General features: G+C 40.3%; 1 protein-coding gene across 1 annotated transcript in view; it reads right to left on the bottom strand.

Moving 5' to 3' along the window:
* LOC127429129 (follistatin-related protein 4-like) overlaps positions 1 to 4,625 on the bottom strand; it is a 503,881-nt gene extending 499,256 nt beyond the window's left edge. Inside the window, exon 1 of the mRNA XM_051677965.1 lies at positions 4,515 to 4,625. The gene's annotated coding sequence lies outside the window, so the exon portion shown is untranslated. The remainder of the gene's footprint in view (positions 1 to 4,514) is intronic.
* Positions 4,626 to 26,114: the final 21,489 nt, after the last annotated feature.

Raw genomic sequence — 26,114 nt, 5'->3', positions numbered from 1 at the left:
CAACCCACCTGAACTACAAAAATCTGCTTTTTACTAACTATTTATTAATAACTACAACTAGAGGGATTTCTGTGAACTGTTTTTGATTGTAAAAAACCCTAACCCTAACTTTTTTCTTATAAAAAGCACTTTTTCCAGAATTTTACAGTTAAATTACATGTATTATCATGCTAGATTAAGCATAATTTTGCTCTGTATATGGTAAGGTAAAGGTAACAAAATGACATGTTTTTACTGTAGTATGTTTATATTCTTTATTCTAAATTGTTTATACATTTTATATTCTGTATTCTTTTTTAGACTGTAGATTGAAGTTTTGCCTGTCTAGTTTTCTGTCTTACATCTGATGCAGTTATTAGTGAATTTTCTCTTATTAGAGACAGTAAGTATCTTACCTGTTTTTCCAGCATGTTACAGAACAAACAATTAACTTGAGTGCATGTTTGGGCAATGACAAAAGATTATTCTGTATTTTATTTATTTTTTTCAATCTCACTTGTATTTCGATTTTCACATATATTGGCAAAACTGTCAACAGAAACAACTAATAATTGCATCTACGGGCGAAATCACAACCTAAATAATCAGGTCAAAACATTCAGAGCTATTCTGTATGTATTCTAGCAACACAAACATGTTACCAAAAACAAAATGTTTGAATGCTTATTGACATAAATTGGTAGAAAATATACAGTAATTTTCCTTGATAATCTATTTACCCAATGTACTGTACACCAGGGTTTGAAATAAACCAGCGTTCAGGGCAAAACTCCGAAAATGACAAAAATGCCCCACATACACTGCCGGTCAAAAGTTTTGAAACACTTGACTGAAATGTTTCTCATGATCTTAAAAATCTTTTGATTTGAAGGCGTATGATTAAATGTTTGAAATTAGTTTTGTAGACAAAAATATAATTGTGCCACCATATTAATTTATTTCATTATAAACCTAAAATGTAATAAAAAAAAAATAAAAAAAAGTTTTTGAAATTGATGACTTGGACCAAATAATAAAGAAAAGCAGCCAATAAGTGCCCAACATAGACGGGAACTCCTTCAGTACTGTTTAAAAAGCATCCCAGGGTGATACCTCAAGAAGTTGGTTGAGAAAATGCCAAGAGTACATGTCTGCAAATTCTAGGCAAAGGGTGACTACTTTGAAGATGCTAAAATATAACACAGTTTTGATTTATTTTGGATTTTGTTTAGTCATAACATTATTCCCATATTTCCATTTCTATTATTCCATAGTTGTGATGAATTTACTATTATTCTAAAATGTGAATATATATATATATATATAATAAAGAATGAGTAAGTGTTTCAAAACTTTTGACCGGTAGTGTATATAAAACGTGTAAATTCCTACCATGTGATATGTAGCAAATATAAAGTGTTTTTTTATTAAGGCAAAATTAATAAAATCATCTCTAAAAACACTGAATGTAATGAAAACACTCCAAAACTTGAAACACAAATCTAAATACATCTAAATCTCCCGTGACAGAAAGAGCTGTAGAATCTAACATATAGCAACAATCCAATTATTTAGAATATATTCTAGCAGGGTGTTTATTGTTTTACAATATCTTGTGCATTATTTACAGTTACTTTTGTTTTTGATGTTTATTAGTTTTTATTGGTAACAGCAATATTTGTTTCAGATTGAATATTTATTTTAATTAGCTGATTCAACTTAAGCATTTGAGATAAACAGGCAATTTGCTGTTTAAAAAAAAAAAAAAAAAAGAATGCCCTTAAAAAGGTAAAACTGCCCTTAAAGGTCAATTCCAGGGGGATATATTGACCTTACTAAAAAGAAAAAAGAAAAAGTGCACAGAACTCACAGTTCAACCACACAGCCCCACTGCAATGAGACGGAATGTGTGCTGATTGAGTTTACAAATTAGCCATTGCAACTGTAATGCAGGTGATTTCTGCACATGATAGTGTTTGGAGAGGGTTAGCTGCAAACCTCATACCATAAGTCAAACTAAGAAAACAAGTCACATAACAACACCTAGCACAGATCCAAACAAAACCCTTCAGATATTGCAGTAGGATATACTGTATGTTATACCTGAACAGCAATATAATAACCAACACAGACTTTAGTATGACATAACAAGAGCTTCATATTGTATTGCAAATTACATGTGGAACCACAACAGACCGGTTGTTTGTAAATGAAATGTATAGTGGGGTTTATTCACAAACAACTGATGAGCTGAGACTGTGAATAACATTCTGCCACATGTGTAGGACTCAAATGACTCTGTACCAATGCACATGTGCTGCAGGAAATATATCACAATGATCAAATACATGCTCAGTTGGGAATGATTTGAATAATGGCAGAACTATTCTGCTGTCTGCCAATGTGATTATTTACCTACACTAGATCACATCTGCTCTCCAGTTATTATGTCATGTGAATAAATTGCCATAAACATTCCTATCCAAAATACAACATTGTCCTTGTACCCCCATTATGAATGTATATATGAATGTGTAATGCTCTTTGATCTAAAGCTATTGCCCCCAAATGACCACTTTGTGCAACTTATTTAGACAACGTATATATATATATATATATATATATATATATATATATATATATATATATATATATATATATATATATATATATATATACTTTGGTCATATATATATTATATATATATATATATATATATATATATATATATATATATATATATATATATATATGACCAAAGTTCCTCAGATGAGTTAGACAGATGACAAAGTTTCAGAAGCATTAAGCAATGAGATAATACCATTGTATTTAATATAAAATAATTAATTCTAGTGAGTCTTAATGTAAGTTTTCATTATTGGTTAGATCAGGGGTTTTCAAACTGGGGTTTGGGTCACCCAGGGAACCGTAAGGGGGTGCAACGGGGTCCACTAAAAATTTGAGAGAGAGAAAAAATTTACAATATGTATTTTTAGGGCTGACAATGTCAACATGTTAACTTAAGATATACATTTTCTAGGTTTAACTAAATTAAAATAACACATTTACTGAATTTGAGATTCAGAACTGTTTCATTATGATTTCTAAAGATTGGTCGGACATCAATAGATTAATCACAATTATTTTATTTTATTGACAGCCATACTTATAGTTTGGTGAGGAAAGAAACTGTTTAAATTTCTTTCAAAATTGTTTATTTTGGTTGTAGTACAATGACAATCTAAAAGCCAATTATTTTGTTTTAGAAATTTTTTGGAAAATTGTATTTTAATTTATCTGTCTATTTATTTATTTATTTCCTCTGTGTTAGATAACTGTTATAAACATTTGTAAACGTTTGTGTTTATTGTAAATGTGTAAACTATGTAGTTACAATGTAATGTGATGGTGCAGACGGACAATTTGTAAATTGAATAATAATTTATTATATTGCTATTATAGGCTAAATAAATAGTTTTACAATGTGATAAATTGATTAATATTTTGGTTATATTATAAATTATTAAACACATTTGCAATAAAGTGAATGAACATTGCCTATAAAAATAAGTACATTAAAGTTTATTTATTTGCTGATTCTATAAACATTTCTTTTTTTTTTTTTTTTTTTTAACCTTATGTTACCTATGTGATCCTTATATGATCTGTATCATATCAATTATTACTATATGGGTAGATGACAACAAATACAAACCTTTGGGAAGTTGACATGTTCTGTGGTTTTATATGTTATACTATATCGACAGCTCTTTTTAAACAGCATCTCGCGAATTCTACAATAATTATAACGCATGCAGCCTTCATGACTATAAATGAGAACTTACATGGGAGTAGCTATGTGTACTACTTCTAAAATTAATTTGTCACACCTCGGGGCGATTTAAAAAGCTAGCGAATGAAAGTGATTTAAAGGAGAAATTGTAACAAGTTACGACATAAACATACACTTTTCCTTACACGTAGATATAAATGCTAAAATTTTAATGGATAGCTATTATGCTCCTACTACCACAATATCTTACGATGAGTTTAAATCAAATATATACAGTACGGCTAAAGCAGCGGAATGCAGAGCCACACATCACAATACTGTGGTCTGTGTTGCAAAACCTAGTGAGCCGCTTACCTCGACGACAGTTCCGGACATCATAAACGTTTCGACTGAAGTCCACAAATGTTGCGCTCCCCTATAATGCCCCTATAAAGTTCTATCTAGGTAGTTAGTTTACTAGGTTTTGAAACAAATACTCGGCAGCGCACACCAAGTGTCAAACATAAACTTACGGTAGGCTACGTTTGGGCATTCCACTTCACATGCATACGCAAAAGCATAGTCCTAATGGTTTATGATGATGTCGGTTTATGATTTTCTACTCAAACCCATGACTGCGTATACTAAAGCCACGGAAACGCAAGCGAACTCTTGTTCATTCCGGTACAGCGCGTCTATTCCGTTAAATACCGAGAGCGGAAAGTGACAGAAGCGCACAAAGGCGTCATATGTCAGTCGTTACCTGTCGTATTTCTCCGGATACACAGAAACGGTGAGTCAAATCTGCGGCGTATGTGTTCCAGAGATTGACAAAACCTCACAGTCCTTTAATAGAATAACGCGCGCTCTTACTCCATCCTTCAACTGAGAGTGACCCGCTATTCCAGCTCACCCTATTTCAACTGCTCGACGTCACACAGCGCATATTTAACGTCCACACGCCGTGCTGCTGGTGAAAACACTATTGTATCCATGGTCTGCATTACTGTCATAACTCAGGAGCTGCCGGTGAAGTGGAAATAGGAAACACTTGACGGTGACACTTAACATTCATGTTTAAATAATTATAATTAACTGTGTATAGGCCTGATATCTATAGAAATCATTATAAACCTTACAATTTATAAACACTTGATATGCAGTTATAACAAAATGAATTAAAAGGGCGACTTTCAAGTAATATATATATATATATATATATATATATATATATAAACCTAAAATGCACTAATAAATGATTTATGTTAAAATGCAGCAAAAATAGTAAGATTAAAAGGAGAATGCCATTTTGCTACAGTGCATCTTGTGTTTATATTCATGACTGTAATGTCTTGACTCACTTGTGATGTCACTTTCTTTGTCACACAGATGTCAAAAAAAATGGTGCTACTCTGAGTGCTGTCCCAACTTAACTAGTCATTGTTACCTAAAGTCCTCTGCAAAAACACTTTTCATATATTCATGCTCATTCACAGCATATATCATTTAATAATGCCTGATTACCAATAAACCATACTGATTAATGCACATAGGTTTTTAATGTTGGCAACTTTTTAATAAAATCTCAATGTGCCCACTTTACATTAAGGCACATTTTCATTTGTTGCTAATGTTGAATAAGTGTCATAAAGCATTTAAAACATGTGAGGAAAAATGGCTCATTATTTGGCTGGTATTGCATGAAAAACACCCTTTTAATGCATGGTATGCATATGTTCTAACCATATGTCAATGATTTATAATGCATTTGTAAATACATAATTAATCATTAATGAATCGTGTAATAAACCCTCAACAAAGCAATATTAATGTATAGTGTTACCCACTTGACATTGCAGTGCCCATATTATATGGCATCTTTAGATAATTGATTATAATATAGGCTAGCAATATCAATATCTACAGTGGTAATATAGCAGGTTCCGGGACAATTTCCACAAATGGAAGCTGTCACAAGGGCTATCAGTTATTTTAAGGTTTGGAGTCAAAAGTCCAATTACACAATTGTGTGTTGTCTCTAGCAGTGGTTTTGGTAGTTTCAAACTCCTATTTGAAAACCGAAAACCCAACTAAAATTCCAATATCATCACCGTAACAGCTATTGGGTAAATGAGTGACCACAATCAAACACCACTGGGATATATTAAAACAAATGTCAACTATATAATAAAGATATATTTTCAACGGTATTAGGACAATGTCAGGTTGGGGCAAGTTGTCACCTTACAGTATATTGGGGCTGGTTTTCTTACAAGTTTTAAATTACATAAATTTATACTCGATATATGACTAGGTTACTAGCCACAGTGAGAGGAGAGATGAGCCCTCACTTATTTTAAACACACAGCACATGCTGAACTCAGCGGAAAACATGTTAACAATGCACTTGTAACAAGTTCAAAGTTCAAAGTGCAGGTGCAAGGAGGAAGCGGAAGACAGTGAAATCCAGCCAAAAAAAAAGTATTACATTTTACAATAAATCTAAATCACTTTTCAGCTTCACATTGAATGCACACATGAAGACTGCTGTGTGCGTCTCTCTCCCTCCACTGGCATCTGGCTCATTCTTAAATCCATCTCCAAATCTCACTGCAACTGGCTCGCTCTTAAATCCATCTCCAACTCTCACTGCAATGACAAAAAGCTGAGACAATCATTGACAGGTGATGATCCTTACCGTTCTCATCTCCCGATCTCGCTCTCCATTCACAAGCTGGCACTCGACCACGGCCCCACCACCACATAACCCCATCACCCGATTCAGGCCGGCAAGCCATCCCTTTCTAGTGAGATCAGTCAGCGGGCTGGTGATGTCCAAAGGCACAAGCCTTCTATAGTAACCAGCCCAGCCCCAGGAACTGTCTCACCTCCTTCTTGGTCTTGGGTCTCAGGCAGGCCGCAATTGCTGCGGTCTTATCAATTTGGGGACGCACCTACCCGTGGACAAAGTGGAACCCCAGATACTGTACTTCCACTCATCCAGTTGCGCACTTCTTAGGGTTTGCTGTGAATCCTGCCCATCGCATCAACCTCAGAACAGCCCTCAGATGCTGCATGTGCCACTGCCTATCATTACTGTATATAATGATGTCATCCAGATAGTCAGCGTCATAATCAGAGTGTGGTCAGAGGACTCTGTCCATAAGGCGCTGAAACATAGCCAGGACCCCGAAAAAATTGAACGGAAGGGTCACGAATTGCTGTAAGCCAAACGGTGTGGAAAAGGCAGTTTTTTCATGGGATATTGGCGTTAAGGGGATCTGCCAGTAACCCTTTGTCAAATCCAGAGTCAAGTAAAAGTGAGCCATGCCCAACCGATTGAACAGTTCGTCAATGCGAGGCATTGGATATGCGACAAATTTAGACCACATTGAATTTCCTATATTCCACACAGAACCGGACTGAGCCATCGCTGTTCGACACTAGAATGACCGGGCTAGCCCAACCACTGTGGGATTCTTCTATTACTCCCATATCGAGCATGGACTTTAATTATTCCCGTACCACCTGTTTTTTGTGTTCGGGTAAGCGGATGACTGCGTACCACTACCCCTGGGGTTATCTCAGTGTGGTGTTCTATGACATTTGTGTGAATGGGGAGAGGCGAGAACATGTCAGAGAATTCTTCTTGCAACCCCTGTGAATTGGGGTGGTGAGAGGTGGTCTCCACATGTGACCGGGGTGATTTAATTGGCTTTTAAATTCACCTCCAGTCCAAGCTCCTCCCTTTTGGAAACCACCATTGCCTACATCACGGAGACCGCTTCTCTCTGTGGTTTTGGGAGGTTGAGGTAGTATATCTGACGTGCCCCACACCTATCCGTTTGTTTAACCTCATAGTCGAGTTCCCCAACTCGCCGTGTGAACTCAAAGGGCCCTTGCCACTTGGCGAGTAATTTGGAGCTCGATGTGGGGAGTAATCCAAGAACTTTATCTCCTGGTGCAAATTGTCATAGTCGAGTGCCCCTATTATACAGTCAACTTTGCCGTTCTTGAGCCTGGAGCAAATTCTCCTGTGTTAGTTGCCCCGAAGTGTGGCAAAGTGTGGAGTTTTGCACTCAGGTCAAGTATGTATTGAATTTCATTCTTACTAGTTGAAGGTCCCTTCTCCCAATTTTCACATAGGATGTCTAGCACGCCTCGCGGCCGACACCCATACAGAAGTTCAAATGGGGAATATCTTGTGGAGACTTGTGGGACCTCTCAAACTGCGAATAATAGGGGTTCGAGCCACAATGAATAATATTTTTCAGGATCTGATTAAATTGTTTGACAAAGCCGTCCGTTTTAGGGTGATAAATGCTGGTACGAATCGATTTAATCCCCAATAATTCGTACAGTTCGTGTAGTGTAGGTTACATAAATGTAGTGCCTTGATCAGTGAGGATTTCTTTTGGAATCCCCACTCGGGAGATTATTCTGAAGAGTGCCTCCGCAACACTATGTGCGGAGATGTTGTGCAGAGGCACTGCTTCTGGATATCACATTGCATAGTCCACTAGAACCAACATAAAGTGATGTCTGTGTGCTGTCCGCACTAATGGCCCGATGAGGTCCATGCCAATTCTTTCGAAAGGGACCTTGATTAATGGAAGTGGGCGCAATGGTGCTCTTGGTGTGGCCGGCAGATTCACCAGCTGACATACGTGGCATGCTGCACACTACCTGCAGACATCCCCGCGAATGCCCGGCCAATAGAAACAGGCCATTAGACGGTTCAGTGTTTTCTCTTGTCCAAAGTGACCCACCATTGGATCATAATGAGCCATCTGGAATAGCATTTCCCAACGGCTCTTTGGTATTAACAGTTGGGTTGTATCCTCCTTTGTCTGAGCGTCCTGTGTCACTCAATACGACCCACTCTTCATAATAGAAAAATCCAGATATGAGAGTGCAATGTCTAGCTGAAGATGTTGACCATCAATAACTTTCACTTGGTCAAAGGCGTGCCTAAGGGTTTTGTCTCGAGACTGTTACAGAGGGAATTCCCCTGCAGGGAATCCTCTAAGGGCTGGGGAAGATGAGACTTCCCCCTCCCTTACATCATCCTGATGCAGAGCTGATATAGATGGCCCTGGCTCTGCCTCCCTAGCCAGTGCATCACAAACCATACACCGAGATGCTTTGTTACAGGACCCATCCACACAAATTTCATTCAATAATGTTATAAATGCCGGCCAATCTGTACCCAAAATTAGTGTATGGGTGAGGCGAGGATTAACCGCCAACTCTATTCTATACTTTTGCCCTTTAAAATGAATAATGACAGACACTAAGGGATAACTGTGAATATCCCCATGCACACACATCACCTTCACCCTGTGACTAGCACCCAAAGCCTCGTCTTGAACCAGGTATTGATGGATGGAGGTTTGTTTACAACCCAAATCCACCAAGGCCTGGTATGTACCTCCCTTAATACTCACAGGTATGCGGTACATCCCCACTCAATCGGGGGTGACCTGCGGCTCGTCGGGGACCCGGACCAATGCCCCCACCTCCATCACCGAGCATTGGTCCTGGAAATGCCCAGGCTCCCCGCAGCTCCAGCAAACTGGCCCAGACTTCCCGCTCATGGCAGCGGATTCACCAATCTGTGAGTGAGAGCGGAGAGGGACAGGGGAAACTGGTGGGTTGTGCAGTCCCCAAAGCCGGGGAGCCGGTTTGGAAGGGGGAACCCCCCGTTTCCGGAAAGGAGGAACAGAGGAACAGGATGGGAGGAAGGGCAGGGGAGAGAGTGAGGGGAGACAGGAGAGAGAGAAAAAAGGCACCCTCTCGGATGCCAAGCAATAAACTGGTCCTGGTCCTGGTCGTCGAGCCAGCGTCCCACATCATGGTTGCCGAGCCAGGGTCCCACGTCCTGGTCACCGAGCCAGGGTCCCCCGTCATGGTTGCCGAGCCAGAGTGCCATCTCATGGTCGCCGAGCCAGGGTCCCCCATCATGGTCGCCGAGCCAGGGTCCCACGTCATGGTCGCCGAGCCAGGGTGCCATGTCCTGGTCGCCGAGCCAGATTCTCACGCCCTGGTCGCCGAGTCAGGGTCTCACGTCCTGGTTGCCTATACAGGGTCCCATGTCCTGGTTGCCGAGCCAGAGACCCACGTCCTGGTCGCCGAGCCAGGGTCCCCTGTCATGGTTGCCTATACAGGGTCCCATGTCCTGGTCGCCGAGCCAGAGACCCACGTCCTGGTCGCCAAGCCAGGGTCTCATGTCCTGGTTGCCTATACAGGGTCCCATGTCCTGGTCGCCGAGCCAGAGACCCACGTCCTGGTCGCCGAGCCAGGGTTCCATGTCCTGGTTGCTGAGCCAGATTCTCATGTCCTGGTCACCGAGCCAGGGACCCACATCTTGGTCGCTGAGCCAGGGTCCCATGTCATGGTCGCCGAGCCGGGGTCCCACGTCATGGTCACCGAACCAGGGTCCCACGTCATGGTCGCCGAGCCAGGGTTCCACATCATGGTCACCAAGCCAGGGTCCCACGTCATGGTCGCCGAGCTAGGGTCCCATGTCTGAGTCAGCTCCATGCCATGTCACAGCCACATCCGAGTCTGCTCCATGCCATGTCACAGTCACGCCTGAGTCTGCTCCATGCCATGTCACAGTCACGCCTGAGTCTGCTCCATGCCATGTCACAGCCACACCTCAGTTTGCTCCATGCCATGTCACAGCCACATCCGAGTCTGCTCCATGCCATGTCACAGTCACGCCTGAGTCTGCTCCATGCCATGTCACAGCCACACCTCAGTCTGCTCCATGCCATGTCACAGCCACATCCGAGTCCGCTCCATGCCATGTCACAGCCACCCTTGATGTCTGTTCCATGCCCTGTCACAGCTAAGCCTCAATATACTCTATGCCATGTAACAGGACAGCCTCAGTCTGCTCCATGCCCTGTCACAGCCAAGCCTCAATCTGCTCCATGCCATGTAACTGGGCAACCTCAGTCTGCTCCATGCCCTGTCACAGCCAAGCTTCAGTCTGCTCCATGCCATGTCACAGGCCCACCTCTGCTCCACGGTCCAGGCCCACCTCTGCTCCACTGTCCAGGCCTGCCTCTGCTCCACGGTCCAGGCCCACCTCTGCTTTACTGTCCAGGCCCACACCTGCCTCTGCTGCAGGAGCCAGGAGCCACGCCTGCCATGGCCAACGAGCCAGCGCCTACGCCTGCCACGGCCTACGAGCCAACGCCCACACCTGCCATGGTCAACAAGCCAATGCCCACACCTGCCACAGACAACGAGCCAATGCCCATGCCTGCCACAGCCAACTAGCCCACGCCTGCCACAGCCAACGAACCGGCATTGCAAGCCTTGTCTGTCCCAAAGTCAGCGTTGCAAGCCACATTATGCCATGCTGCCATTCCTACCTCATCATGCCATGTTACCACGTCTGCCACGTCAAGTGACCCTGCCTAGGTCATCCGAGCCTCCAGCTTCACCCTGGCCCTTCGAGTCTTCGGCTACTCTCCGGGTACCCAGTTCTCCAGTTTCGCCCCTTGAGCCTCTCATTGCTCCACCTTCCACTGGCTCTGCCCTGGTCTCATGCTCCACGCCCTGTTTTCGCCAGACCACGCCCCACGACCTGCCTCAAGGACCCCGCCACCCTATTGAACTCCATGTGTTTTTGTTTGGCCATCAGGAGCCGCCCCTTGTGGGGGGATATGTCATGTTTATGTGTTTTGTTCATGTTTTGTGTTCATGTCTTTTATTTTGAAAGTTTAATTCCTGTTTCATTGCCATGTCATGTGATCTGTTCCCTCATGTGATCCTCTCTTGTTCCATGTGTTTTGTTCTCATTAGTTTGTGTTCATGAGTCTTGTTATCTTGTTATCAGTTCTGTTATGTCATTGGTTCACGTTCCATTGTCTTATTATTAGTTCAGTCTTGTGATTGGTTGTCTTTTTTATTTGTTACCCATGTCTGTGTATTTAGCCCTGATGTTTGCCATTGTTCTGGGTAAGGTATTGTTTGTGTAGCATCGTGTCAAGTCAAGTCAAGTCAAGTTTAGTCAAATATAGTCAAGTTCATGTTTATGTTTTGTTATGGTTCACGTTTGGATGCCACTGTAAATAAACTGCTCTTGGGTTCTTCACACCATCATCGTCTTCATCTGCCTGTCATTGCCAGTGATCGTTACAGCAGTGTCTCTGTAAGACTATTGCCATCGTTTCAACATCACTTTTTCAAAGGCAAAGAGGAGGTGGCACAGTTACAGGGATAATACAGAGTGAGCCATCAAAGTTGCATGTGTGTCTGAAATATTCATGTCCAATACAAAATTTATCACAAAAGAGAAAATAACTTTATTTTGTGTGGCAACCAGTTGATTGCAAGGAAGTAATAGATGACGTTACTCTTTACAAACAAATGCTTGGCAGTGACAATGGGAGCTTCAATTTAAGCTTTATTTAAAGTAAGCTGAAAATGCCCAAAAAGTGTTGTTTGTGGGGTTAAAACACCCTGTTCCCAAGCTGCTGATGGTAGATTTGAACGTTTCACAAAATAATCGCACAAACTTCAATCACAGATGGCTGTTTGTAATTTCCAAAGGGCAACCTCTGTGTCAGATACTGTATGAGGTCAAATATGATCTAACAGTGATCTTATACAGCCATCGAAGATCTAACAGGATGAACCGGACCCCATCTCTACTGCTGCAATGCACACTGCTGTTTGTGAATGGATATGCAAATAAAAATAATGTTTGTCTTTGTGTTTATTTGGAATGCAGTAAGGAGTTTGTTCAATCTAAATCAGCTGTTTGCATATTGAATATTGAATATGTCAAATGTTATTATAATTATGTACTGAATGTGTACCAATAATTTAAGCAGTAAATGTGCATATTGCATGTCTGTTGGTAGTTCTAATTTTTATATGACACATTTCTTAGGCTAGAATTGCATTTAGCATCTGAGCATGTATATTGAGTAACCTGTTACATGTCCGACAAAATCATACAGGCTTATTCAAGTAAAAAATAAAACTTTTTTTGTTTTGTTTTGTTTTTTTTGTTTTTTTTTTTTTATGTTTAAAAATAACCTAGATATATTTATTCACCGTCAGGGCCAGATCTAGGGGGCGCTGTGTTGGGCCCCTACCCCCAAACCCCCCCCCAATCGCCACAGTACACTGCTCAAAATCAAAAGAGTCTCTATGATGTTCTGGTGCCAAGATATGGCTGCGTTGGAAAATCCCTAAACGTAGATCAGAGCAACAGTAATAGTTGCGCCTTGCTAAAGCACTTAACATAATAGCTTACCGAAGGGGCTCCCAGTTTATGGGCTGGCCTAATGAGCCATGATTTATTTTAGCCACAAACTTTAAGCAGTTATGATGCAGATGGATTTATTTTATGACATTGAAGTGCAACCCTAAAAATACTGCAATGCACTGGTGTCTCGCATGTACATGAGAAGCTGAACCAAACGTCCTTTGCATTATCATAAAGTTCTGATAGTGCTTTGAAATTTCCAAAAGAACTAGACATTTATGTGCTTATCATCCTAGAGGCATTCAGAGATCAATACTCCTCTATTAGTCAATAGCTTTCCAAGGTGTACGTGTTAAATCTTTTGATATGCCGTTTGAGTCAAACAAAATGTCTCAATGTTACAAGCGGAAATCTTGCTCACGAGAAACACCTGCACGCTCTGACAATCCAGAACTCTACATCACTTGACAAGCCTTTTTTCTTAACTTTCAGACCTGGCTCCTGCTACATTTGCCCAAAACGTTTCTGAAAAAAGTTTCTAGTAGCTTTCCGACTCCTCTAAAGGCTGTTTGACACTGATCTTCATTGATTGGTGCAAACCTAACATCGCTGGATATGAAAGCAAAGCTGTAAAGTAACCCGAATAAGGAGGTAAATGATAGAGGCAACCAGGCAATAGAAAATGTGTGAAGGTTTTAAGTGTAATGTACACTGAAGGGGATCAGTGGAATCACAGGCCACTTTTCCTTTAATTTGGTGTGATGGTTACCTTCAGTGAGTTCCAAAATGCTGCAATTTGTGATGCTTATTCCCTGAGCCTCTCAGAGTTGCCACTTTAATGGGTTTACACATGGCAGCTCATGGAATGAACGATTCAGAACAGACTGAATCTCTTATCTCTGCTATTAAACGATAAGCAAGGACCCAATGGGTTTAACAGGGCATACATGTGCCCCAGTATTAGTGATTTTATTGAACTATGACATTCTAAAATGGGGTCATATTAGGACATTCTGTATGCCAATTATAATCGATATATCATTATTTGCAGAGAAAACAGGAAAGTCCTCAAATGAAGATAATAGTAACACTTTACATTAATGTTCCCTTTGTTAAGGGTTTATACAGGGGTTAATTAATGACTAATAAGTCATTTACAAATGCATTATAAATCACTGATAAACAGTTATAACACCATTGATAAAAAGGGCAACTTTTATGCAATACTTGCTGAGAACTTGCCGAAAAATGTTATAAATGCTTTATAAATACACTAAATCATACTACTATTAAATAAAACATAAAATGCCCTAATTCATGATTTATGATATAGATCATTATATTGTGATTAAAATGAAGGATTATGCCATTTTGCTACAGTCCACTTTGTGTTCATATTCATTACTGTTATGTCTTGACTGACTTGAGTTAACTTTTCGTTACAATGATGCCAAAAGAATGGTGCTACTCTGAGTGCTGTCCCAACTTAACTAGTCTTAGTTACTGTACCTAAAGTCCTCTGCAAAAAGACTTTTCAGGTCTTCATGCCCTATAATAAAGCCCAATAGCCATTAATGTAAATTGGCTTCTAATGTTGGAAGCTACTTAATAAATGATTCAGATGTGTCCACTTATTAAGGTACATATGTTACTAAAGTTGAATAAGTGTTTTTAAGCATTTATATCATGTGAGGTAAAATGAGTTACTATTTGGCTGGTATTGCATGAATGTCACTTTTTATGCATGTTGTTATGTGAGTATATTAATGATTTATAATGCATTTGTAAATTAATTATGAATCATTTATGAACCCCTTTATAAACACTTGAAGGGAACATTAATGTTAAGTGTTACAAAGATAATTTAAAGACTTTGCATTATTGTGGCAGATGTAATCATAGACTAGATTACAGAAAGATGCTTTCGAAGTCAATACATTTTTTGTTTAATTGCCATATCATGGAACATAAGCCTACCACTGTCCTACATTTCACAAGAATCCATTTTGCATTTTATTTTTTCAGTTTATCCAAGGTAGATATTCCCACAGACATGTTCTTGTGTTCTGTCTGTGCTATTTTGTTACATCACATTCTGCTTTGTCTGCAGTTCAACTTTGTAAAGCGTTCGGTTTTATTTTGTTGAGCTCGGTCCAGCTGGTTTTGAATGCAAGAATGCATCCTGTGTGAACGGTCCCTTATTTATTCTGTGCTGTCTGCTCTCATTTAGTGTGGTTTAGCAAGGCATATTGCCTGTAGTAGCAGCTGTGACTGGACTGACTGTGCATAAATATGAAGGTGTTATTTCAAGCTTGAATTGCTCAGATGGTAGGAAAATTCCTAATTATAGATTTTACATACAGTACAGTGGGCATGATTAATTGTAAATTTTTTATATCATTCTATTTATTTTAATTAACCACACACACACACACACACACACACACACACACACACACACACACACACACAATAAAAAAGATTTTTTCCCAAAAATCTTCATCAAAGAATAATATAGCAGCACTATGCATTGCTTGTCACTACTACCATACTTCATTTTGTCTGCAAATTTAAATGTTGTCTGTTGATTTTTGTAAACACATGAGATCTTGCATCTCACTATGCTTTATGTAGCTACTGTAAAAGACCATGTTAAAAATTCACATACCATTTGGGCAACATTGGGAAATTTTACTGTATGTAAATAAAGTTATATTAAGACCTCAATAGATATACAAAATATGGAGGCCCTTTACATTAATGTTCCTTTTGTTAAAGGTTTATAAAGGGTTCATTATTGACTTATAAGTCATTTACAAATGCAATTTAAAATCATTGATATGGGGATTATAACAACATGAATAAAAAGGACAACTTTCAGCGAGTACTGACGCTGACTACCACCCCTGGAGTTGCGAGTTGGAATCCAGGGCATGCTGAGTGACTCCAGCCAGGTCTCCTAAGCAACCAAATTGGCCCGGTTGCTAGGGAGGGTAGAGTCACATGGGGTACCACAATCCTCGTGGTCGCGATTAAGTGGTTCTCGCTCTCAATGGGGTGTGTGGTAAGTTGTGCGTGGATCACGGAGAGTAGCATGAGCCTCCACATACAGAGTCTCCACAGTGTCATGCACAACGAGCCATGTGATAAGATGCGTGGATTGATGGTCTCAGAAGCGGAGGCACCTGAGACTTGTCCTCCACCACCCGGATTAAGTTGAGTAACCACGCCACCACAAGGACGTACTAAGTAGTGGGAATTGGGCATTCCAAATTGGGAGAAAAGGGGATAAAAAAAAGGACAGCTTTCCTGCAATACTTGCAAAATAGTTCGGATTTTAACTTACACTGATGAGTCAAAACATTATGACCAACTGCCTAATATGCTGTTGGTCCTCCGCATGCCACCAAGACAGCACCGACCCGCAAAGGCATGGACTCAACAAGACCCCTGAAGGTGTCCTATGATATCTGGCACCAAGACATTAGCAGCAGATTCTTCAAGTCCTGTAAGTTCCAAGGTGGAGCCACTGTGGATTGGACTTGTTGGTCGGATTCAGATCTGGGGAATTTGGAGGCCAGGAAACACCTTGAACTCTTCATCATGTTCCTCAAACCATTCCCGAACAATGTGTGCAGTGTGGCAGGGTGCATTATCCTGCTGAAATAGGCCACTGCCATCAGGGAATACCATTGCCATGAAGGGGTGTACCTGGTCTGCAACAATGTTTAGGTAGGTGGCATGTGTCAAATTGACCTTCTACATGAATGGCCAGACCCAGGGTTTCCAAGGAGAACATTGCCCAGAGCATCACACTCCCTCCACCAGCTTGTCGTCTTCCCACAGTGCATCCTGGGTGCCATCACTTCCCCAGGTAAACAGCGCACTCATACATGGCTGTCCACGTGATGTAAAAGAAAACGGGATTCATCGGACCAGGCAACCACTGTTCTAAGGTCCAGTTCCGATGCTCGCGTGTCCATTGTCTGTGGCTATGCAGCCACATCCGCAACAGGGTGTGATGCGCTGTGTGTTGTGACACATTCTTCCCGTAACCATTATTAAAATTTTCTGTGACTTGTGCCACAATAGACCTTCTGTCGGTTCGGACCAGAGGGGATAACCTTCGTTGCCCTTGCGCATCGATGTCGCCGGTTCGTCCCTCCTTGTCTTGTTGCCCTTGCTTGTTATTAAGCATTTATAACATGTGAGGTAAAATGGCTCACTATTAAACAAGTATTGCATGACAGTCTGCTATTGTCATAACTACACATCAATTATGTATAATGCATTTGTAGATGAGTTATTTGTCATTAATAAACCCTTAACAAGGGGAATATTAATGAATAGTATTTCCCTACATACTTTGTTTCTGTGAACTTTCAGTCTTCAAATGTACTTGTCATAATGTTAAAATATTCATCATGGACTGTACAGTGATGTGATGTATTTGATATAAATTATATACTTAAAAGATCCCTTTACAGAGGAGTGCATAATACTCATTTTCATTATTTCCTTCATGTTATTGTTCTCTATTAGTTCATGGCTCTTAATTTTATCCCCTCTTATTTGCAAAGCTTTCAGTAATTCAAAGTCACAACAAAAGGAGTTCACATCATAAGAATGGGAGTTTTCTGAAGACATTGTGACAATGTCTGATAGGTGATTATCTATTGTGATTTTGTATTACTTTGCCAGGGGCTTGAATATAACAGCAGGCTGGTACAATTACATTATGCAAAGGACTTCTCTGTGGACGTATAATGGCAGACTTTCCTTCAGAAGTAGCAATATGCCAGAGCTTACCTGGCCTTTTAAAAATGTAGAGTCAGATCAGTATCCCATTCGTGGTAAAGGGCATCGCTTTCTACTCAGTTTCAGGCACAATCATTACCAATATAGTCCTGTTCTTCATAATCAATGGATAAAGAATGTGAGAAATGACCTCTATTGTTATATTCTATATAGTCTTTTGAGATTCAGAAGTAATAATAATAATAATACGTTTTTTTATATATAGCGCCTTTCTTGAACCCAAGGTCGCTTTACATGTGAACAAATACATGAAATACAGCAAATTAACACATACACTAAAAAAACTCCCTAACAAGCAGACAAGAGATAGCACTGAGTGAAGAGATGAGTGTTTAGATGCAATTTAAAGGAGGAGAAAGTGGTGAGTTCCCGAAGAGGTTGTGGGAGAGCACTCTAAAGTGGAGAAGCAACAGTCATAAATGACCTGCCTCCCATTGAAGACAACCTGAACTTCAGGATAAACAGGAAATTTGCACCAGTAGACCGTAAAGTGCAAGCAGGAATATAAGAGCCTTGAAAGTTATCAACAATATCTTGTATTGAATGTGATAGGTAATTGGTAGCCAATGGAGATGTCGCAGAATTGGAGTGATGTGTGCAGTCTTTTTACTGGAGAAGTTTGCATATATTGTAGGAAATTTAGGGTTTTAGGAGGTAAACCAAAGCGTGAAATACAATAATCCAATCTAGAGAAAATTAACGCATGGACTAGTGTTTCTGCATCGTTCGTATTGAGTACTGGATGGAGACGGGCAATACTGCGTAAATTAAAAAATGATATCTTTATAATGTTATTAACATGAGCGTCGAAGGTGAGTGATGTATCAAAAATCACCCCAAGGCTACGAACAGTGAGAGAGGGCTTAATGGCTGTATAGCGTGATACCAATTATTTGGGGCCCATTATCAAAATCTCAGTCTTCTCCACATTGAGCTTCAAGAAGTTAGCATCCAACCAGTGTCTTAAATCATGGAGGCATGCAGAACATGATGGTGGTGGGAATGGTGTTGAGGAGCTATAACTAACATAAATCTGGGAGTCAAATTTAAAATGAATACAGTTAGTGAGGAAGTAATGACAAGATGAGAAATGACAATAAAAACTATTCTACAAATATTTAAGACAGTACTAATGATACATTCATCCTCTGTGCTTCGTATGTGCTTCTTAAAATGTGTTGTTTACGATAGTTTGTTAATGATTTGGGTGTTCAAAGCTGCCTCCAAGATGGCAGGCTCTGTAGTGATTCTATGGAGTTATTGTTCTGTTTCCAAGTTGTTTTAAAAATATATATTTTTTAATTCCTTTTATTTTGATGAGTTCTTGTTTGATTAACAAACTTGTTTAGTTCCTGCCCCTATTGTTCATTGTGTGCACCTGTGTATCGTTACCTTAGCCCTTGTGTATACACTGATGAGCCAAAACATTATGACAAGAACAATCAGTTTTCACAGTCAACGTGTTGAATGCAGGAGAAATGGGCAAGAGTAAAGAACTGAGTGACTTTGACAAGAGCCAAATTGTTATGGCCACACGACTGAGTCAGAGCATCTCTGAAATGGCAAGGCTTGTGGGGTGCTCCCAGTCAGCAGTGATGAGTACCCACCAACAGTGGTCCACGGAGGGACAAACCACAAACCGGCGACAGGGCGCCCAAGGCTCATTGATGCATGAGGGCAACAAAGACTATCCCATCTGGTCCAAACAGACAGGTCTACTGTGGCACAAGTCACAGAAAATTTTTATGATGGTAACGGGAGGAATGTGTCACAACACGCAGTGCATCGCACTCTGCTGAGTATAGGGGTGCGTAGCCGCAGACCAGTCAGAGTGCCCATGATGACCCCTGTCCACTATTGAAAATGCCTAAAATGGGCATGTGAGCATTGGAACTGGACCTTGGAGCAGTGGAAGAAGGTTGCCTGGTCCAATGAGTCCCGTTGTCTTTTACATCACATGGACGGCCATGCACGTGTGCGCTGTTTACCTGGTGAAGTGATGGCACCAGGATGAACTGTGGGCAGACGGCAAGCCGGTGCAGGGAGTGTGATGCTCTGGGCAATGTTCTGCTGGGAAACTTGAAATGGGTCTGGCCATTCATGTGGACGTCAATTTGACATGTGCCACCTCCCTAAATATCATTGCAGACCAGGTACACTCCTTCATGGCAGTGGTATTCCCTGATGGCAGTGGCCTCTTTCAGCATGATACTGCACCCTGTCACACTGCACACAATATCCAGAAATGGTTTGAGGAACATTATGAAGAGTTCAAAGTTCTTCCCTGGCCTCCAAATTCCCCAGATCTCAATCCGATTGAGCATCTGTGGGATGTGCTGGACCAACAGGTCCGATCCATGGCTGCTCCCTCTCGTAACTTAAAGAACTCGAAGGATCTACTGCTAATGTCTTGGTGCTAGATACCACAGGACAACTTCAGAGGTCTTGTAGAGTCCATGCCTCGGTGGGTAAGTGTTGTTTTGGCGGCACGCGTAGGACCAACAGCATATTAGGCAGATGGTCATAATGTTTTGGCTCATCAATGTATGTAGTCCTCACATTTCTTTTGTCTGTGTCCAGTGTTGTTTTCTAGTAACTGTGTTTACGGTTGTGAGTTCTGTGCCTTTTTTTTTTTTTCATGTTGTGAAATGACATTTAACGTGGGATTTATTTGATTTACATTATTAAACTGCACTTGGGTAATTTAAACTTTGACTTGTTTGAACATCACACAAACACATGACAAATTGCTTTTACACAAGTAAATTAAGTTATTGTGGAGGCAAAATAACAGTGGAATGGAAAAGTGGCTGAATATGTTTGTTTTTTGGCCTTTGAAACTCATTTTCATTCACCAACAGAACAGAGACTTCACACAATGACCTGACCTGAGTGAATGATGAAAATTGTTCAGAGAGCTAATAAATGGTTGACTGATTATCATTGCAGTTGTTTAGCAGCTTGTTTACATGCACACTAACACAGATTATGCTTAATAAGCCGACAACATGTGTGGTCAAGTTAACGCCTTAAACGGATTTCCTTTATCAGGGTAAGGTCATAAATGGTTAAAACAAAAAATGATTGACACGGGTAGATTTTTGCCCATCACTACGTTTTTTTGTTGCATGTAAACCAGATTTTCCAATGTTTGCACGTGTTCAAATAACTAAATTTTTTGACATCCAAGTAGAGAGTAAGCCGTAGATCTCAAGTCTTGTAAATAACACTTTCTTGGGTTTTTAGATTTTTTAATAAACTGATTTTTCATAGTTATTAGCGAATTGGTGTGCAAGTAAACGCCTTCAGTGAGTGTCCTATAAATTTGCATTTTATTTATTTATCTGGCTTGTTTGAGGGTGTAAATCCTGCTTTCTATTTATCTATTAGGGCTGTCATTAATTTATTGTGATATATATATATATATATATATATATATAATTATTTAAAAAATTATGTAATAAAAGTACGGATTTTCCTACTATCGGAGCAATTCAAGCTTAAAGTAACATTGTGTTTTTATGAGCCGCATCTGCAGGGGGCAGTCAGCGCATCTCAACAAACTTCTCAAACAGCTCAGCCACAGAATGAAAGAGAGTGTACACACATACACACACAGGATGCATTCTTGACAGCTAGATGAAGCACTAAGGAATGCAGGGATCTGATTTTCTTTTTACACCTCATGCGAACCCACATCCACATGTGCAGAAGTTGTATTTTCACTTGGCTAAACGCAACACTTAATTTCAATGAACAAAAACCGACTGAATACTGTTCACAAGACTCTAGACTGTCATTTAAAGGGTTAACTTCTGCCACACGAATCACGTAACACAGCAGCATGCTGTCGATTTCCTTGAAGCGCTCCTATGGATGCAGCGCCAACAAAAGTGCCTCTGGTAAGAAATCTCTTAACTTTTTTTTATTGAAACCTGTTTGGCTGTAAAGAGGAGAGTCTCTAGGTTCATTTGATTAAAAAGCCTCATTAAAAAATCTGTTCATTTTTCATACGCTCTGATAAACATATGTTGACATATGTGGGGTAAAGCATACCGCATTTCCACAAAAACATGTTAGTTATTTTGAATATCTTTCAACTCTAACACATCAGTCATTTCTCTTGATTTTAATATACATTTTGTTATATTTTATTTTGTAATCACTGTGCAATATGATTCTATTCATTAACATTAGTAAATGCATTCCTACTGTATATTTAATGTGCATTTTCACATTGAGAATAAATGGGTTCATCCAAAAACTGAAAAATTTGCTTTCAGAGGCTTTATATGGAGTTAGGATAAAAATAAGGTGCATTTCAAACTGTTAAGCCATTCACTAAATAGGGAGCAAGGGAGCATCCTATAGCTTTCTATGTAGCTTACTGCATTCAATTCGTTCAATTGATTCATTCAAGTTTCAGGCTGCAGATGATGTTTGCACCACTCAACATGTTTGGCAGACATGGGACAATGGTAATCAGTACATAGATTCAGAATTTTATAATGCAACACTTTATTTTAACATGGTTGGCAGTGGTTGGATGATGCTGGACATTATTTTGAATAAGAATTATTTATTCGGCTTTACAGAAAATCAGCTGTAATGTCTGTAACTTCTCAAAAACATGAATAACCAACACTCCTGGAAACATAATAAACAATTTGATGAAAAAAATCAGACTTTCTATAGTATAATGTTATTTAAAATTTCACAACATAGTCTTGCTGTCCACATATGTGGACATACACCGATCAGCCACAACATTAAAACCACCTGCCTAATACTGTGTTGGTCCCCCTCGTGCCACCAATACAGCACCAACCAACATTCTTCTCACCACAATTGTACAGAGCCGTTATCTGAGTTACCGTAGACTTTGTCAGTTCGAACCAGTCTGGTCATTCTCTGTTGACCTACAAAGCATTTCTGTGCACAGAACTGCCACTCACTTGTTTATTTTTTTCTTTTTTTCTTCCACCATTCTGAGTAAATTCTAGTGACTGTTGTGTGTGAAAATCTCAGGAGATCAGCAGTTACAGAAATACTCACCAGCCTGTCTGGCACCAACAATCATCTATGCAGTTATCTAATCAGCCAATCGTGGTGCAGCAGTGCATAAAATCATGCAGATACGGGACAGGAGCTTCAGTTAATGTTCATATCAAACACCAGAATGGGAAAAAAATTGATCTCAGTGATTTGGACTGTGGCATGATTGTTGATGCCAGATGAGCTGGTTTGAGTATTTCTGTAACTGCTGATCTCCTGGGATTTTCACACACAGCAGTCTCTAGTGTATACTCAGAATGGTGCCAAAAACAAAAAACATCCAGTGAGCAGCAGTTCTGTGGACAGAAATGCCTTGTTGATGAGCGAGGTCAACAGAGAATGGCCAGACTGGTTCGAAATGGCAAAGTCTATGGTAACTCAGATGAACGCTCTGTACAATTGTGGTGAGAAGAATAGGTTGGCGCTGTTGGCAGCGCGAGGGGGACCTACACAATATTAGGTGGGTGGTTTTAATGTTGTGGCTGATCGGTGTAAATTTTTAGGAAAATATTTGCTATTGTTTATTAGGTGCTACTAGTTACAAATCAATAAGGGAAATGGAAAATGCACACAGCAGTCACGTGGGGGTCTCAGGAGGTTAATATATAGTTTCCACTCCTTTTAACTACACAGCATCCTAAAAGTGCAGCGTTTATAAGGCTAAAAATCAGTGAGATGCTCCAAAAGCGTCCATCTGATGCATATGTACATAGACTGACAATTAAAAATAGCGCAGACGGAACATAAGAACATTTCCTTTTAGAACAGGCTCAGATTGATTAACTCCGACTGCTGCCGACTGTAGGATTATGTTCAATGATATGGGAATAGAACAAACTATATATATTCACTATATTAGGGCTGTCGATTTAATGCGTTAATTCAGTGCAATTAATTATGTAAAAAATAATGTGTTAAAAAAATTAACGCAATTAATCATGTCCCCAGACCGTAATAAGGAATATTCCTTCCATATGAGCAATTCAAGCCTGGAGTACAACCTGTTTTCTCCTGGGGGCAGTAAGCGAAACTCCACCTGTATAAGCAACGCTTATTCAGACAGAGAACAAACCGCACTCACCGATAGCAGACAACACAAGATGAGAACATGCTCTTGTATACAAACGCAGCTTGATGGAGCACAAATCCGAAGGCAGGGATCTCATGACATGTTTTTCTAAGATTCAAACATTGTTTAACTTGACACAGTGACTTAAAAACGGTATGTAATGACACAACGCAACCGAGACGCTCCAAAAGCAAACAGGTGAACATTGACAAGTCCTTAGACAGCCCTTATAATAAATCTCAGACTAATTGATGAATTCAATTGCAAAATGAATTGCTGTGAACTGTAGGCCAGTGATTGGCCAAAATCATCTCTCAGTGTAGGCCGAAGATTGCTCGGTACTTAGACACACTCTCTAAGTTTAAGTCTAGACTAAAGACTCATCTTTTCAGCCAGGCATACACCTAATTTATCTATCAACTCATAGTTATGCTGCATAGGTCTGCCAGAACTGGAAACACATCTCATATTCTATAATCCTCTTTTAAAGTGAATGGCATCTACGCTAATATTATTCTATTTGTTTTCCTATCTTAACCTCGGGATACATATCCTAAGGTTACCAAAGCCTGCCAGTGATGATGAATATCTGTAGCCTGTGCCAGCCAGATATCACTTCAGTCTACTACAATGGACTTCACAGAGGAAGAACTTTGAGAGAATGAACCATCAGATATGGGATACTTCACTGGACATTGCATGAAACTTGGACTTAAGATGGACTCCACTGGAAATTAATCTGCCACAAGCTTACAGTCGAACTGCAGTGCACCTTACCGACCTCTGCCTGCATCACCTTGGTCAAAGGATGGTCCACACTCTTAAAATGGAATGCGTAGACAATAAATTTATTGCAGCTTTCATCAGCCAAATAACAATAGACAAAGTCTTAGAATTTACATTCTTAATTTGCACTTCCGCAGTTAAGTATTCAGACACTTTGCTATGACACTTGAAATTTAGCTCATGTGCATACCATTTCTCTGGATCTTCTTTGAGATGTTTCTACACTTTGATTGGGGTCCACCTGTGGCAAATTCAATTGATTGGACATGATTTGGAAAAACTAAGCCATGAGGTCAAAGGAACTGCCTGCAGAGCTGAGAGATAAGATTGTGTTAAGGCACAGATCTGGGGAAGGCTACAAAACATTTTTGGCTGCATTTAAGGTTCCAATAGCACAGTGGCCTCCATAATTCTTAAATGGAAGAAGTTTGGAACAATCAGGACTCTTTCTAGAGCTAGCCACCCAGCCAAACTGAGCAATCGGGGGAGAAGGGCCTTGGTAAGAGACGTGACCAAGAACTCGATGATCACTCTGGTTGAACTCCAGAGATCATGTGTGGAGATGGGAGAAACTTGCAGAAGGACAGCCATCACTGCAACACTCCACCGATCTAGGCTTTATGGCAGAGTGTCCAGATGGAAGCCTCTCCTCAGTGCAAGACACATAAAAAGCACCTAAAGGACTCTCAGACTGTGAGAAACACGATTCTGTGGTCTGATGAAAGGAAGATTAAACTGTTTGGCCTCAATTCCAAGCATCATGTCTGTTGGAAACCAGGCACCGCTCATCAGCTGCACAATCCCATCCCAACGGTGAAGCATAATGGTGGTAGCATCATGTTGTGGGGGTGTTTATCAGCACCAGGGACTGGGGGACTGGTCAGGGTTGAAGGAAAGCTGAACGCAGCAAAATACAGAGATATCTTTAATGAAAACCTGGTCCAGAGCGCTGGTTCACCTTTCAACAGGACAATGACCCTAAGCACACAGCCAAGACAATGCAAGAGTGGCTTAGGGACAACTTTGTGAATGTCCTTCAGTGGCCAAGCCAGAGCCCGGACTTGAACCCAATCGAACATCTCTGGAGAGACCTGAAATGGCTGTTCACTGATGGTTCCTACCCAACCTGACAGAGCTTGAGAGGATCTGCAGAGAAGAATGGCAGAAAATCCCCAAATACAGGTGTGCGAAGCTTGTCGCATCATACCCAAAAAGACTTTGTCGCATCATACCCAAAAAGACTTGAGGCTGTAATCACTGCCAAAGGTGTTTCAACTAAGTACTGAGTTGAGGGTCTGAACACGTATGTCAGTGTGATATTTCAGTTTTTTCTTTTTAATAAATTTGCAAAGTTATAAAAAAATCTGTGTTTTTCTTTGTCATTAGATTGATGAGAAACAAAA

This window comes from Myxocyprinus asiaticus, chromosome 38 (genome assembly GCF_019703515.2).
Source record: "Myxocyprinus asiaticus isolate MX2 ecotype Aquarium Trade chromosome 38, UBuf_Myxa_2, whole genome shotgun sequence".
In the NCBI taxonomy this organism is placed as follows: Eukaryota; Metazoa; Chordata; class Actinopteri; order Cypriniformes; family Catostomidae; genus Myxocyprinus; species Myxocyprinus asiaticus.
The sequence above is the reverse complement of the archived record's forward strand: the minus strand, read 5'-3'. Positions and strand labels throughout refer to the sequence as shown.